This window comes from Zootoca vivipara, chromosome 11 (assembly GCF_963506605.1).
Source record: "Zootoca vivipara chromosome 11, rZooViv1.1, whole genome shotgun sequence".
Lineage (NCBI taxonomy): Eukaryota > Metazoa > Chordata > Lepidosauria > Squamata > Lacertidae > Zootoca > Zootoca vivipara.
In genome coordinates this window covers 54,807,181-54,823,643 of record NC_083286.1, presented here as the reverse complement: position 1 = coordinate 54,823,643, position 16,463 = coordinate 54,807,181, and the positions used below count along the sequence as shown (strand labels likewise).

At 44.1% G+C, this 16,463-nt stretch overlaps 1 long non-coding RNA gene across 1 annotated transcript in view; it reads right to left on the bottom strand.

Annotated features, from left to right (window-relative positions):
• The window catches only part of LOC118077209 (uncharacterized), a 110,832-nt gene extending 103,814 nt beyond the window's left edge, over nt 1–7,018 (bottom strand). Inside the window, exon 1 of the long non-coding RNA XR_004691616.2 lies at nt 3,771–7,018. This is a non-coding gene — a long non-coding RNA (uncharacterized LOC118077209). The remainder of the gene's footprint in view (nt 1–3,770) is intronic.
• Nucleotides 7,019–16,463: the final 9,445 nt, after the last annotated feature.

Sequence of the window (16,463 nt, the reverse complement as noted above, 5' to 3'; positions counted from 1 at the left end):
ATGACTCCAGAATTAAGCACCTAGGTCAGTGTCGCCCTTCAGATGTCACTAGACTCCATCTTCCATCATCTCTGACTCCTGGCCATGTTGCCTAGTCCACAACATCTGGAGGGCCACAGATTTGATATCTCTGACATATTGCTGTTGTTGTTTAGTCATTTAGTCGTGTCCGACTCTTCGTGACCCCATGGACCAGAGCATGCCAGGCACTCCTGTCTTCCACTGCCTCCCGCAGTTTGGTCAAACTCATGTTCATAGCTTCGAGAACACTGTCCAACCATCTCGTCCTCTGTCGTCCCCTTCTCCTAGTGCCCTCAATCTTTCCCAGCATCCAGGGAGTCTTCTCTTCTCATGAGGTGGCCAAAGTATTGGAGCCTCAGCTTCAGGATCTGTCCTTCCAGTGAGCACTCAGGGCTGATTTCCTTCAAAATGGAGAGGTTTGATCTTCTTGCAGTCCCTGGGACTCTCAAGAGTCTCCTCCAGCACCATAATTCAAAAGCATCCATTCTTCGGCGATCAGCCTTCTTTATGGTCCAGCTCCCACTTCCATACATCACTACTGGGAAAATTCAGCTATTTACATGTGTGGATATAAACTAGGGGCTGCACCCTCACTCATGTCGCTTGCCATCCCCACCGGCAAACTCCCACCCCTTGCCAAACTCCCCCACCCGCTTGCGAGTTATTAATATTGGCAGTGGAAGTTCTCTCTGATCTGGTCTCTTGTATGGAAAAAAATAAATCTCCATCACAAGAATCCAAGTTTCAAAGCTTCACTTGCAGAAACTTGATTTAAGTGTTACAAAAACAATAAATAATACACTGTCTCAGTTATATATTTCCCTTCTTACGTATACTGATCACAGTATAAGGCTCCAGAACATATCTTTGTTGAAAACCACCCTTTTCAGCTAAAAATCGAAATAAACTCTGTCCCCCTCTATTTCCAGCTTTGCTTGAATCTTGGGCAATGCCCAGAGGGATCTGGGGCTGCTTGAAAAACAGCTTGTGAGTAGTCTGAGCTGCTTCATAAGGAAACACTATGAAATTCTATCCAAAGACCTGTGACTCAGTCCCAAAAGCTAGTCCCAATCTTTGCAGTGGAAAAAATACAAGCCTTTGTCATGTGTTCACATATTTTTCACAGTAACTTGAACAAAAACCAGCAAAATTAAAATTATACACCATTTTATGGAATAGTAAATAACTTCAATACACACACCCTTGCCAACACCCCCACAAAATGACCCCTCAGACAAGGGGTGGGGATTCTTTAGTTGTGGTTCCTGACTTGCAGAGAGTTATACTAGATATGGTGCTGGAGGAGACTCTTGAGAGTCCCATGGACTGCAAGAAGATCAAACCTATCCATTCTTAAGGAAATCAGCCCTGAGAGCTCACTGGAAGGACAGATCGTGAAGCTGAGGCTCCAATACTTTGGCCACCTCATGAGAAGAGAAGACTCCCTGGAAAGGACCCTGATGTTGAGAAAGATTGAGGGCACTAGGAGAAGGGGACGACAGAGGACGAGATGGTTGGACAGTGTTCTTGAAGCTACGAACATGAGTTTGACCAAACTGCCGGAGGCAGTGGAAGACAGGAGTGCCTGGTGTGCTCTGGTCCATGGGGTCACGAAGAGTCGGCCACGACTAAACGACTAAACAACAACAACAACAATACTAGATTACTTTTTTGGTCTGTTCCAGTTCTACAGTTCTGTGATTCTATGATCCAGTCAACACTCCTTCAGTGTCAAAACCATCTCTTAACTAGGAAGGGGGGGAGTTTGGTTCAGGCAAGTCAAGCCAGTTCATAACTCCTGAAACAATATGCGGACCAAAACATAGTTATCCTTGTAAAATCTGCACTTCTCTGAATTTTGCAACCAAGAAATATACTAGGCCAAAGTGTGCATAACCACGAATATAGCAGTGGAAATAATATGAAGACAAGCATTCTGTATGGGAAACTTGTTTGCAAACTTGTACTGGGCAAAATTGCATACAGATATGTGTTTATTAGGAGAAATGCTGTTGATTTTCCATGAGAAGTTAAAAAAAACCGATTTTACAATCTGAGGTGGAGATGTAGGGAAAATAAAAACATGACAGAAATGGACACTGACAGTCTTGTCTATCTCTAGCCCTGACCACTGACCAGGTTGGGAGCTGGAGTGCCCTTTCTTGACCTTACATGGGCCATTGGCCTCCCTTGCCTCCACTTCACACTGATAAAATGTAGTATTATAATAAATGTTTGTGATTATTTCTGAATTATGGAGAGAGCCTTTGCTTTGTCATCCACAGCTCTTTAAGATCTCTCCCTGTCTAGGAACATTGCTCAGCCACCAGCCACTCTTCCCCTGTTATTTAAGATCACGTTACATTACAGAACTAGGCCACGCAAAAAAATAAAGGAGGGGAGGAGCAAAGGTTGCATTGGTTTAATAATTAGCAATTATGATTGCTGCAGTATTAATTGCATATTTCCATAGCACACATGCCCCAAGGGCTGAACTACGAGCAGCGGTTAGACTGTTAAAACCAAAAACTGAAAGTTGTAAAAAAGAAGGGGAGCGTGCGACAAACCCCCTCGCTGACGTTGCCAATAGATTATGAGACAAAAGGGTACAGGGGTAAAGCAATCCCCACTCAATTCCTTACGCCTTAAACCCCTCAATTCCGGGCTTCTCATTATAGAGAGTCTAATTCCAGCTTTCGTGGCCTGATCTCACAAACACTCAGGGCTATTTGAATGAACAACCTCTTGCCTACAGAACAAGGACTCCCTCAACTCAGATCCCCACTGTATCAGTCTGCCATATCACCCTGGCAAACTTGTGGCACTCTAGGTTTTCACCATACTGCCCTTCCTGTATGACTCTAGGACACAAACTATCCCCTTTTCCTTAGGTAAGTTTTGCCCTTTTCTGAGTCTCCACCTCTGTGAGTTCTAATACGCTGCTGGAATAACCAAGATGATACTCTTTGGCACATAAAGGAGATGAATTTTATTTTCTTGAGAACGTAGGTTTTTCTCTTCTTAATGATGCATAAGTTTACAAGATTAGTTACAGTTATACATTAACTCTGTCAGACTTGAACTTCAAGTTATCCTAAGCCTAACCTAAACCACCACTATCCTGGCCCCACACCCTTCTTCTTCCCTCTTCGTCACCACACTCCCACTCTTCCTCTTCCCAACTGCCAAAATGGTTATTCCCTCCTTTTTAAACCGGGCACCGTCCCGCCTCCTAAAGATGTGCTGTCAGTTAAGCTGGAGGTGGATTAACTCTTTCTAATCCAGGTTGTAATAAATCTTCCCTCCTGGGGCTAATCCGTTACAGAGCGCAGGAAACAAACCCTCCAACCTTTCACAGCAGCACTACCGTATCAGGGGAAGACTCGGGGGCAGAAGTCCAGGGCCCTGCTCAGCAGCAGAGTGGGGCTGGCTTACCAGATGTGGAGTAATGCACATCGCCCTTTGGGTTTGCCAATTGGGTGGAATAGGGTGTAGGAATAGATTTAGGCACCAGGAGAGGATATATTTTTTTGTTATTATCCTTCCTTGCTCATGTGAGTGAGATCAGCAGAGTACCATCCTTTAAACTTGGAAGCAAATACAAGGTTGATTTAACCTTCTAGAAACAACAGTCTAGGATGCTTTAAGGCAGACTAGATTTTCCTGGTAATACCCCTTTTCTCCCCCTTAAAAATAACCATCTCTCACACACATTGTTTTGTGAAGAAGTAAAAGTAGTATTTACTTACATAATCTAGGTCTTGAAGCAACAGGTACAGTAGCAAAATGAAGGCAGGATTTTGGACTTTTGTAACTACTATCTAAGTTACAAAAGTCCAAAATCTAAGTTCAAAGTGGTGTCAGAGCTGCAGAGCTCAGACATTCATGTGTGGTCAGCTTGGAGACATGATGAAGAAAGAGGAGGCTGCCCAGGCAGGAAGTATGTAGCGTTACAGCTTCCTGACAAGGCAGACAAGGGAAGTGATCTGACAGAGTTCTCTCTAGCAAAATTTTACAGCAAAGCTCTGTGAGCCTCAGCACCTTCGTGTTCCTCTCTAGCAAGACATGACTTGTTGGTTTGACTGCAATAATGTATCACAGCAGAGAGGTGAAAACAGGTGAGTCAACTTATTCTAGTTGTGTCCATCCTCCTCCCTGTTGAGGGAAAAAAGGCTAGCTATCATTTCCTCCTCTGCTTTGCTGGACTGGTTGGACAAACCTTGTGAAAATAAACCAAATCGATTTTTAAAAATCCACATTAAAACTGCATGGCTTTTTGCAAACTGCTTTGAGGGTTTATTACAATCAAGCGGTATACTAATGTGGGGTGGGGTAAAGTGAGGGTAAAGCTGAGCTTGGTGGGGCAGTGCCCCATTCATCCCAATGGACCAGCCTCTATTGCAAGATTGAGCAGAACATGGAGCCAAGCTCTGGATCCACCAAGGAGATGTTTCCATGCAAGGAAGCAACGAGGTACCAGCTAGTCACCTCCAGCCTTGCAGAGATCTGGCAAGTATCCAACAGCCCGGGCCAGCACCTGCCAAGACCCCTCTTCTGATTTCCACAGGCAAAGGTGGAGATCACCTGTGGGGAGATGTTTTTCTGAGACCTTACCTGGCCTGTTGTTTGCACAGCAGGAGGCCGTCTGACAGCTGATGCAGCCGGGGCAAGACGTCGGTGGCTGGGATACAGGTATCAAAATGGGAGATCGTGCCCCGTTGTAATTATTCCATGCCTGCAGCTCTTGAAGAAGAGGAGAGGTGTCTCTGCCTGTTAGCCTGGCAAGATTTCAACCCCGATAATTGCTTTCTGCCTCTGTCAGTCTCCCCCGGTGCCACTTCGAGGGGGGGGGGAAATGAGAGGCCTTCTTCATGTGAGCCAAGCTGAGCTGCTGTTACTTTGCATTGAGAGAGAAAACAGAAGAAAACCCGGCTGTTTCTTGCATTCTTTGCAGATAATCCCCAAATCCCAACTTTTGTGTGTTTTGATGTCAACTTGCAAAATTCTAGGACAAAATTTGATCGTTCCAGGTCTTACGGGTTGCCGTACGTCCGGGTTTCACCAGACACTGTCAAAATGGCGTCCAGTGGGACTTTTGACAGAATCGGCAACTAGGGCAATTTTTTTAAAGAAAAAAAGGGGGAGATGTTCCCCCCAAAAGCTCAACAACTTTGCCCCCTTGCCAAGATTTGTCCAGATTTTCGCTTTTGGGAATATGGCAACCCTGCAGGTGAGGCAGGGGTGGACCTTCATAATATTTCACCCTGTGCAGGGCCATTTGATGCTCTCTCCCCGGCCCTTGCTTAAGCCGGGCTTGGGGAAGAAGGCACAAAACTCGCTCAGGGTCCTAGAGCCCTCCTACCTCCTTCCTAAAGCCCGGTAAGCCCTTGCCTGACTTTGGAAAGGAGGCAGGAGGAGCCTATGGCCCTGTCAGTGCCCTCCCACCTCCTTTCCGAAGCCAGACAAGCGCTTACCGGGTTTTGAGAAGGTGTCCTGCTTGGGTACATGCCTGGTGCAACCTCACTGCTTGCACTGCCCTAAATCCCCTTCTTGGTGGGGGGACAACATGTTGGCATGTGAGAGAGGGAGGGACAGTGATCCGGAGAACAGCAACCTGTGGGACTTTACCACCTCTCAGCAGTCTCAACCAGCATGCCCAGTGGTCAGGGATGGTTGCATCTGCAATGGCCACTATCTAGGCTCCACGGTGTTTGATATACAGCAGTTGTTCCATGCATACAAGTCACCATTGTTTGCTGAGCATGCGTGTGACCCTGATGCTCATCGCCTGGTGATGTCAAAAAGCACAACGTAAGTTAAATATACATTTTGGTGCAGATAAGGCAGGCGGGCTACAGATTCATAACAGTGTTGCGAGGTTTTTGATTAAGGGTGGATTAGTCTGTGTTCTTAGACCCTTCTAATTTCTGGATAGAGCAAGCGTCAAAATCCAAGCCAGGATTCAAATTCCCGGAATAGCCAGGCTAACGTCCTGGTGTGATAACAGTCCTCTAAATCTGGGTCGTGAAGGTAACAAAGGAAGTGGCTCTGTGCCAGATGCCAAATGGGTGAGCTCTCCTCCTTCAACTCATTGGTAGTTAGTTAGACGAGACAAAGGCCAGAGCTAAGTTGTGTGTGCATGTAAGCTGGAAACTGGAGGAAGAAACAGGCTGAAGCCTGCAAGGGAGAGCAATGCCTGATTTCTGAAACCAATACCCTCTTGAGGGTAAATGCTGTGAACCCTTCCATTCTAGGCTCAGGTTGTGTATATGTGTAAATAAACCATATATCATACAGACACCACAGCCTCTGCTGTCCCTCATTCCAAACCCTGGGTAAGTGCCTGAAAACCCTGGAATCTGGCACCGCTTGGAGTTTGGGGTGGCAAGCGACATTACAGAAATGGAAACCAGTTGCCACAAAACACACCCTCCGCCGCTCGTTAATTTGCTGCATGCTTGGTGATTTTACACATCCAAAAAGTTGTACTTCAGGGTTTTTTTTCCCCCTGTACTGGGATAATTGCATATCTGTAACTGGGAAGCCACTTCAGAATCTGTAGAGAAATCAAACTCTTCCCTAAAGAATGTAGATAAACCGGAAAATGCATCTTCCTTGCCATCTCCCGCTATTTAAACCACCAGGAGCACAGCTTTCCTCGCCATCGTGTGCACACACATATTATTGGGTGTCTTTCTGATCCTACTTATCCCCGGGAATTTCTTTTAAAGCTTGCGTTTGGAAAGCCATAAATATGAAGTAACTGAGTGGATTTTATGTCTGGCACAGTACTTAGCAATGGTGTCATCACACGAGGTGCAGCCTAGTTGAAGGGAGAGAGAAAACACACACACACACACACACACACGAAATAAGATACTGAAACCTGAAAACCAAGTGTAACTAAGAAAGAATAAAGACAAATCCTTACTTACTTATCAAACCTTTACTAGGGATTTTACAAATAAAACCATAAAAGAGAAAATCACATATAAGAGCCTTGAAATATATATAAAAAGGCAGCAGTTAGCTACATAGACTGATTGTGTGTGTGTGTGTGTGTGTGTGTGTGTGTGTGTGTGTGTATATATATATATATATATATATATATATATATATATATATATATATATAGTGTTAACCTGTAAAGACAAATCCAACCGCACAAGGTGCCACTGAAATTTGAGACCCCAAGATCCACCACTGACTAGATGATAGATCTATAGCCATAAGTGCTGTGATCCAATGGCTGCCCTACGTATACAGTGGACGCCTAAAATGTACAGAATATATTTTATTGGTGAACCGGAAACAGCATCCACACCTCTCTTGAAGAACCCTGAGTTTTCTTCTACAGTTCCCCATGACATATTGTTGTGAACAGGGATTTTAAACTCTGACAAATATGAAAGATCAGGAAAGGGGGCTTCTTTGAGTTGATAAGGAGATGAGAGTTTGGTTGTCTCAAATTAGACCTATTATAAATGGGGTTACCCAGTAAAAGCAAGCACACACCTCTCATTGAGTTTGTATACATATTTAAGGTGCATATGTAAGAGGCTCGTTTATATTTTGGGAATGCTTCATGTTCTTAAAAAGGTAAAGGACCCCTGACAGTTAAGTCCAGTCGCGAAGGACTCTGGGGTTGCAGAGCTCATCTCGCTTTACTGGCCAAGGGAACTGTCTGCAGACAGTTTTCCGGGTCATGTGGCCAGCGGTTGAGCAAAAAAAAATGCAACATGTGAATTGATCCTAGATAGCACTGAATAAATGATTAAATGGCAAAGAAATAGGAGTGTGCTTAATTTCCCAAAATACAAATAAAGCCCAGCAGGATGAGCACAATATAAAGGCCCATAGCTGATCTAATTTGCACCCTGTTGAAGTACAGTAGAAACTCTCAATGCAGAAGCCAGCTTTTCCTATAGTGAGACAGATCCTCTTGCCCCAAGAGAGGGATAAGGACTGATCCATTGACTATGAATTTAATTTATCTCAACACCTTTCACTAGTTAAACAGCTAGGAAGACAGCTTTGTCCAGTATGTGTGCATACACATATTAGTGTGCGCTATTTCCCGTACCACTTATCCCCGGGAATTTACTTGGAAGGTAGCTTGTGGAAATTCATAAGTATGATGTGATTCTTTGGATTTTTACCTCCCGGTCAATGTTTAGCAATGTAGTCCTTCTGTAAGCCGTGACACCGAGGGTTAGGCAGAAGGACGGCGAAAGAATACGTAACAACATTCAGAGAGGGGAGGGGGAGATGGATGAAAAGCTCATCCGAATCATAGCAGGTCAGACCACTGACCAAATTAGGTGCTGCAAATGCACAGCAAATGTGATAAAACACTGTGTCTGCTCTGACTTCTTCTCCTCTGGATCAGGCCAGTGTCTCATCTAGCCCAGCATCCTGTTCTCACAGATGCCCAAGGGAAGGAGGACCTGAGCACCACAATAGCCTCCTCTCCCTCTGTTTCCGGCAACTGGTGTTCAGAAATGTACTGCTTCTGACAGTGGAGGTGGAACATAACTGTCAAAATGGACATGCTAGGGATCTGTGGTCCTGAGAGGTACAGTGGTACCTCGACTTACGAACGACTCGACAACTGAATTTTTCCACTTACGAATGGGGCAAATGGCGCTTACGATTTTTTCGCCATCCGAATGGAAACCGCGGCAGTTTTAGATAGGTTTTTTCGACTTACGAATTTTTAGATGGGGTTGCTTCGACTTATTAATTTTTCCATTTCCAATGCATTCCTATGGGAAATCACGTTTCCAATGGCGCTTTTCGACTTACGAATTTCTCGACCTACGGAGGTGCCTTTGGAACGGATTAAATTCGTAAGTTGAGGCACCACTGTATTGTGCTTGGGATTTCTTGATAAATACTTTTCCGTGTTTAAGACTCCCCCCGTGTATTTTGGGGGACTCAAATTTAAGAAAATGGGGAGAGATGGCCCACAGTTGTACAGCTTTCTTTTGGGGGGGGTTGCCAAAAATCGCTCACCCGCCGTACTGACCCTGACAATCGCAGCCGTCCACTTGCCACAGCCAATCTCCAACAGACCCTTCACCAGCAGAAAATCACTAACCAAACTGAGAAAAGCTGTTTGTTGACAATCGCGCGCGTCCCAGAAGATCCGCCGCCAATGGCACGCCCAGTTGCCGCAGCAACAGCCAATCCAAAGCAGCCCTTGTAGCAGGCCAACAATCATCCACCAAATCATCACTGACAAGCTCCCGCTCACGGCTGCAGCCAATTACCCGTCCCCGTCCCCCGTCCACTATCCGTGTATAAGACGAGGCACGTTTTTAAACATTATTTTAGAGTAAAAAAAAAAATTGTCTTATACACAAAAAAGTCCGGTAAATGCTTTGAACATGGCGTTTCAGGGCAGAGTTTTAAATGTGAAGCTACCAATTTGGACCGTGACTAGGTATGCGGGTGTAGCCTCCCTTGCATCATGTTTAAACTGCTGGCATCCGTCTGTCTCGAGAGACAATGGCGTGTGCCTAGGTTTGTTTGTTTTTTGTTTGCAAGCCTGGGTAGTGTGAATGGAGGTCCTGGACTGCCCAGATGACAAGACCCTGCCCAGCCTCGCTGATGTGGTCCAAAGGAAAGTAGGTCCAAAGGAAAGTGAGCTTCCTTGAGTCTTGCACTGGGAGAAAGGAAAAAATAACATAAATTTTAAAATTCCATAAAAAAATTCCTTCAGTAGCACCTTAAAGACCAACTAAGTGTTTATTTTGGTATGAGCTTTCGTGTGCATGCACACTTCTTCAGATACACTGAAACAGAAGTAACCAGACCCTTATGTATATTCAGAGGGTGGGGGGTGAGGTGATGGGAATGGGTGATGGGCTGATAGTAGTAAACCTGTTGATGACTGTTAACAACTGTTAATGAGTGCAATTGGTCTTGCGGGGGGGGGGAGCAAGGACTGAGGTGCTAAGGAAAACTTGATCATGTATAATGAGATAAGAATCCTATGTCTCTGTTCATTCCAGGTGGCTCCATGGTTTTAAGCTTGCTAATAAGTTGCAATTCAGCAACTTCTCTTTCCAGTCTGTTTCTGAATTTTTTCTGTAATAAAACAGCTGCCCCCACCCTCTGAATATACATAAGGGTCTGGTTACTTCTGTTTCAGTGTATCTGATGAAGTGTGCATGCACACGAAAGCTCATACCAAAATAAAAACTTAGTTGGTCTTTAAGGTGCTACTGAAGGAATTTTTTTATTTTGTTTCGACTCAGACCAACATGGCTACCTACCTGTATTTAAAATTCCAGACATCTTCATGTAAAACAACAACAACAACTCCTCACATACTGTCTTCACCTGGGTTCTTAGAAAATGGTCTCCAGTCCAAGTAGATAAAACTATGAATAGATGGGTCCAAGTTCTGACTCAGAATAAAGCAGTTCCTTGTGTGATCCTTCGTACACATCATACATGTATTTTATTTTATTTTAAATTAATTTTCAATATCACATCAAATAAAATAAACATTAAAAAATAAAAAATAAAAATAAATTAAAAACCTTACAATACTGTTTATGCATTAAAAAAACCATCCAAATGTTGGATTTCTCAAATCCCTTGACTTCCCTCTGCCCCTTCCCATGGTTCCATTATTTCATCATTAATTCATGAATGTCTGTGTAATATTATTCATCTTATTGTATCCAATTCTATCTTTTATCATCATATTGCAAATGTTTCTTAAAATCCTGCCAATGTGTTAACTTGTACACATTGCTTTAATATATATGCAATAAAAACTTCCCATTCATTTTTAAATTTGTTACTGTCTTGATTTCAAATTTTCTCCATTAATTTAGCCATTTCCACATATTCCATTCATTTATTTTGCCAGTCTTCTTTTGTGGGGAGCACACAGCATACATTTAAAGGACATGAGTGCCTCAAAGAATCCTGGGAATTGTAGTTTGCTAAGGGTGCTAGGAACTTTATCTATTTGAAGGGTAAACTAAAGCTCCCAAGATTCTTTGGAGGAATCCATGTGTTTTGAAAATGCATGGTATATACACAGCCAGAGACTGGGCATATTGTGAGTTTTTGAGGGATGTTGTTGTTGTTTAGTCGTTTAGTCGTGTCCGACTCTTCGTGACCCCATGGACCATAGCACGCCAGGCACTCCTGTCTTCCACTGCCTCCCGCAGTTTGGTCAAACTCATGTTCGTAGCTTCGAGAACACTATCCAACCATCTTGTCCTCTGTCGTCCCCTTCTCCTAGTGCCCTCAATCTTTCCCAACATCAGGGTCTTTTCCAAGGATTCTTCTCTTCTCATGAGGTGGCCAAAGTATTGGAGCCTCAGCTTCACGATCTGTCCTTCCAGGGACCACTCAGGGCTGATTTCCTTAAGAATGGATAGGTTTGATCTTCTAGCAGTCCATGGGACTCTCAAGAGTCTCCTCCAGCACCATAATTCAAAAGCATCAATTCTTCGGCGATCAGCCTTCTTTATGGTCCAGCTCTCACTTCCATACATCACTACTGGGAAAACCATAGCTTTAACTATACGGACCTTTGTCGGCAAGGTGATGTCTCTGCTTTTTAAGATGCTGTCTAGGTTTGTCATTGCTTTTCTCCCAAGAAGCAGGCGTCTTTTAATTTCGTGACTGCTGTCACCATCTGCAGTGATCAAGGAGCCCAAGAAGGTAAAATCTCTCACTGCCTCCATTTCTTCCCCTTCTATTTGCCAGGAGGTGATGGGACCGGTGGCCATGATCTTGGTTTTTTTGATGTTGAGCTTCAGACCATATTTTGCGCTCTCCTCTTTCACCCTCATTAAAAGGTTCTTTAATTCCTCCTCGCTTTCTGCCATCAAGGTTGTGTCATCTGCATATCTGAGGTTGTTGATATTTCTTCCGGCAATCTTAATTCCGGCTTGGGATTCATCTAGTCCAGCCTTTTGCATGATGAATTCTGCATATAAGTTAAATAAGCAGGGAGACAATATACAACCTTGTCGTACTCCTTTCGCAATTTTGAACCAATCAGTTGTTCCATATCCAGTTCTAACTGTAGCTTCTTGTCCCACATAGAGATTTCTCAGGAGACAGATGAGGTGATCAGGCACTCCCATTTCTTTAAGAACTTGCCATAGTTTGCTGTGGTCGACACAGTCAAAGGCTTTTGCATAGTCAATGAAGCAGAAGTAGACGTTTTTCTGGAACTCTCTAGCTTTCTCCATAATCCAGCGCATGTTTGCTATTTGGTCTCTGGTTCCTCTGCCCTTTCGAAATCCAGCTTGCACTTCTGGGAGTTCTCGGTCCACATACTGCCTAAGCCTGCCTTGTAGAATTTTGAGCATAACCTTGCTAGCGTGTGAAATGAGCGCAATTGTGCGGTAGTTGGAGCATTCTTTGGCACTGCCCTTCTTTGGAATTGGGATGTAGACTGATCTTCTCCAATCCTCTGGCCATTGCTGAGTTTTCCAAACTTGCTGGCATATTGGGTGTAGCACCTTAACAGCATCATCTTTTAAAATTTTAAATAGTTCAGCTGGATGAGGGATGAGTGAGATATAAATTCTACAAACAAATAAAATAACATATTCCCTCTCCTTACACACACATGAGAGAGAGAGGTTCTTTCTGCAGTTGTTCAAATAACTGTTGTAGAGTAGGAGTGGTGTCAGATGTCTGCAAGCTTCTATCTACTTTTTTTACTTTGCCTTTAGAAATATTGTTCATTGCTATAATTAGATGTACAGACCCTTGCGCTTATTCCACAGATATTCTTCCTTGGAAATTATGTGCAATGCTCTCACATCTGTACCAAGTCAACCATGAGGGATAGAAACTTGTGGATTTAAAAGAAAACCCTGAAAGCAGAGATCTGGGGCATTCGAAACATCTCTTGCCACACAAACACAAAAACTCCTTCAGGGACTGAATCACACACACCTCCTTCGTGTTAAGGTCACAAAAAGCGGGTGCGTCTCATCAACGCATTAACACAAAATATCTAATTGGCTTAATTTTTTAGTCTTAAGGCAGACAATCAAAACAACCCCACATGTACACTCGTATTTACAACTCCTTCTAGCGGTTGATAAAAAAAAAAACACCAGCGGCGAAGCAGTTAAGCTATTGGCAACAAGCAGTTCCTAATAAACACTCAGCTAATTCTGTAGGAAAAGCACTAATTAGAAAAGCAATAATAATCGGTGTAATTGCTCTAAATTACCCTCCAAACAGAGAAGTGTGTTTGGGTACCATAAACGCAGCTGCTGGAGGCCAAAGCCAGCTCCACTTCTCACGACTGCCCTCTAGAGGTGTTTGGGAGGGGGGAAAAACCTGGGAGCCCTTAGACGTGGAACAAAATATTCCGACACGAGGGCATCCGGTGGGTGTATCAGGTAGTTGGGTTTTCAAGTGGTTTGGAAGGGGAGGGAAAGAGGTCACATTAAAAACAATACAACAACACCAGCAGCAGCCAGTGATTAGTCACACAATTCACCAGCCGTATTGAGAACGATTTGGAAGCATCAGAATTCAACTAGGAGAGTTCTGACTCAGAATAAAGCCGTTCCTTATGTGATCCTTCGTGCAAAGCACACAATTGAAGGACATGGCTGCCTCAAAGAATCCTAAAAAAATTCCTTCAGTAGCACCTTAAAGACCAACTAAGTTTTTATTTTGGTATGAGCTTTCGTGTGCATGCACACTTCTTCAGATACAGTGAAATAGAAGTCCCCAGGCACTTATGTAGAGAAGTGCCTGTATCTGTATTTCACTGTATTTCACTGTATCTGTATTTCACTGTATCTGAAGAAGTGTGCATGCACACGAAAGCTCATACCAAAATAAAAACTTAGTTGGTCTTTAAGGTGCTGCTGAAGGAATTTTTTTATTTTACTTCGACCCAGACCAACACGGCTACCTACCTGTAACCAGAATCAAAGACTCCTGGGAATTGTAGTTTGTTAAGGGTACTGGGAACACTTTGAAGGGTGAACTAGAGTTCCCAAAATTCTTTGGAGGAAACCATGTGTTTCAAATGCATGATGGCCTCCAGTCCCCCCCGGCCCCCCGGCATGTGGCGCTATGAGTTCATGCAATGCCCCTGCTTTCACCATAGACCCCTGACCAGCAACTGTGTTCCTCTGATGGGACATCGCTAGGAGAACCATTTGCCTACAGATATGTGTGACCCACTAAAAACTGGCCCCCTTTAGCATTGCAGTTCCGGATTTCTGGAATGAAATTAGGCAAGCGCTTAGCATTCTTACCTTTAGGAGGCTACAAGAAGACATCTTTTTAAAGGGAGCCTTCCCTGAAGTATGACTCAGGCATTTTATAATGAAGGAACGTGATTTGATGTTTGTAAGGTATGTTTGCTGGGTATATATAATTTGCATATAGTTATACACTCTGTTTTCTAATAACTTTGTAGCATACCTCATCGGAAACGTTCCTTTAGAAGCTGTTTATGCATTCTTAAATAAACAAGCCTTTGCTGATAAAAGAATCCAGAGAGGAAGACCAAACATATGTCTGTCCACGCGAGATCTTGGCCCAAAGCTGAATGATGGAGCATATCCTTTCCCTATAGAAAGTCCCAGGGTGAGTTTGTGTGACTTCAGTTTGCAGGGTGGGGGGGATTACCCTCCAACTCACATCAGCCCCAGCCAGCATGACTGATGGTCAGGGATGATGGGAGTTGTAGTCCAACAACTTCAGGAAGGACCAGTTGGCTATCCTGATTCTAAAGATCCAGGCCTGCGAAAGGCCTCTGTCCGAGATGTTGCTTGTCAGAGGAGACAACACCGGAATAGGTGAGCAGTAGTCTGTCAGGTTCTGATGTTAACAGGCTCAAATGTGCTCCAATAATTCTTCTGCTCTGCTCTTAGGCCAATGGCAGCTCAGTTAGCAGCGGAAGCCTTCTGCCAATCTCCACAACACGGTCAAGATTACCCTCTCCTTGTGTAATTATAAGCCTCCGATGCACCTATCTATGCAGCAGGGTTATTTATCATGGCTTAACGACCCATTAAACACATACTGTACTTCATGAAGTGCCAAGACCGCTTACAAACAATTACAGCCTCGCTACGAGAGAGCAAAGAAGAAATGCGAGTGAAAAATCAACCGGCCTCTGCATTCAACCACCAGTTGCAGGAAATTTTGAGCTATGGGCCTCCAGAGGGTGGCATCTTCTGAAACGCCACCTCTTTGGAAGTCATTTATTAAGTAGTAGTAGTATTTCTACTACAGTGGTACCTCGGTTTATGAACACAATTGGTTCCAGAAGTCTGTTCATAAACTGAAGCGTTCATAAACTGAAGCGAACTTTCCCATTGAAAGTAATGGAAAGTGAATTAATCCGTTCCAGATGGGTCCGCGGTGTTCGTAAACCGAAAATTCGTAAACCGAGGTGTTCGTAAACCGAGGTTCCACTGTACTCTTTTGTTGCTCTTTGTTTTTACTATTATTTTTACATTTATATCCCATTCAGGCCTCCCAGTGGTTTACAGCCTTCTGGCAATATGCAAGATAAATTTTACAGCACTGACGTGAGCTCTCCGGGGTGCAAACTTGGGCAGTGTGTTTGGAATGCCCTGGGTTGCCCAGATGATGACACACACACACACACACACACACACACACACACACACACACACACACACGTCTCACTGATGTGGTCCAAAGGAAAGCAGAGCAATAGGTTGGGCACCAGCTTGGTGCCAGGTGTTGCCGCAAGGAAGCGTACAAGGTGCCACCCAACCAGATTTATTTTTTTGTAGGGTTTATTCCTTGGATTTCACTTGCTTTATTGACCGGGGGCTACCGTGGGTGGTAGCTGACCAGTGAGACACAGTGATCCCCTCCCAGCAATGAAGACAACCCGCAGTGCTCTGAAATATTATAAACAATTGAAATCTGCACATAGAACCATCTAAATGCTACCAAAAACACAGCAGCACAAAGTCAGTATTAAAACCACCCTAATGCCAGTAAGGGGGAAGGAATTTGGTGCAAGTATAGATCAGGGCTTTTGGTACCATCAACCACAGTCACCATGAAACAAAATTTGAAAAATTCCTTCCAGTAGCACCTTAGAGACCAACTAAGTTTGTCATTGGTATGAGCTTTCGTGTGCATGCCAAACGTAGCTGTGGGTTAAACCACAGAGCCTAGGGCTTGCCGATCAGAAGGTCGGCGGTTCGAATCCCCGCGACGGGGTGAGCTCCCGTTGCTCGGTCCCAGCTCCTGCCAACCTAGCAGTTCGAAAGCACATCAAAGTGCAATTAGATAAATAGCTACAGCGCAAAGGTAAATGGCGTTTCCATGCACTGCTCTGGTTCGCCAGAAGCGGCTTTGTCATGCTGGCCACATGACCCGGAAGCTGTACATGACCCGGAAGTGAGATGACAACCGCAACCCTAGAGTCGTCCGCAACT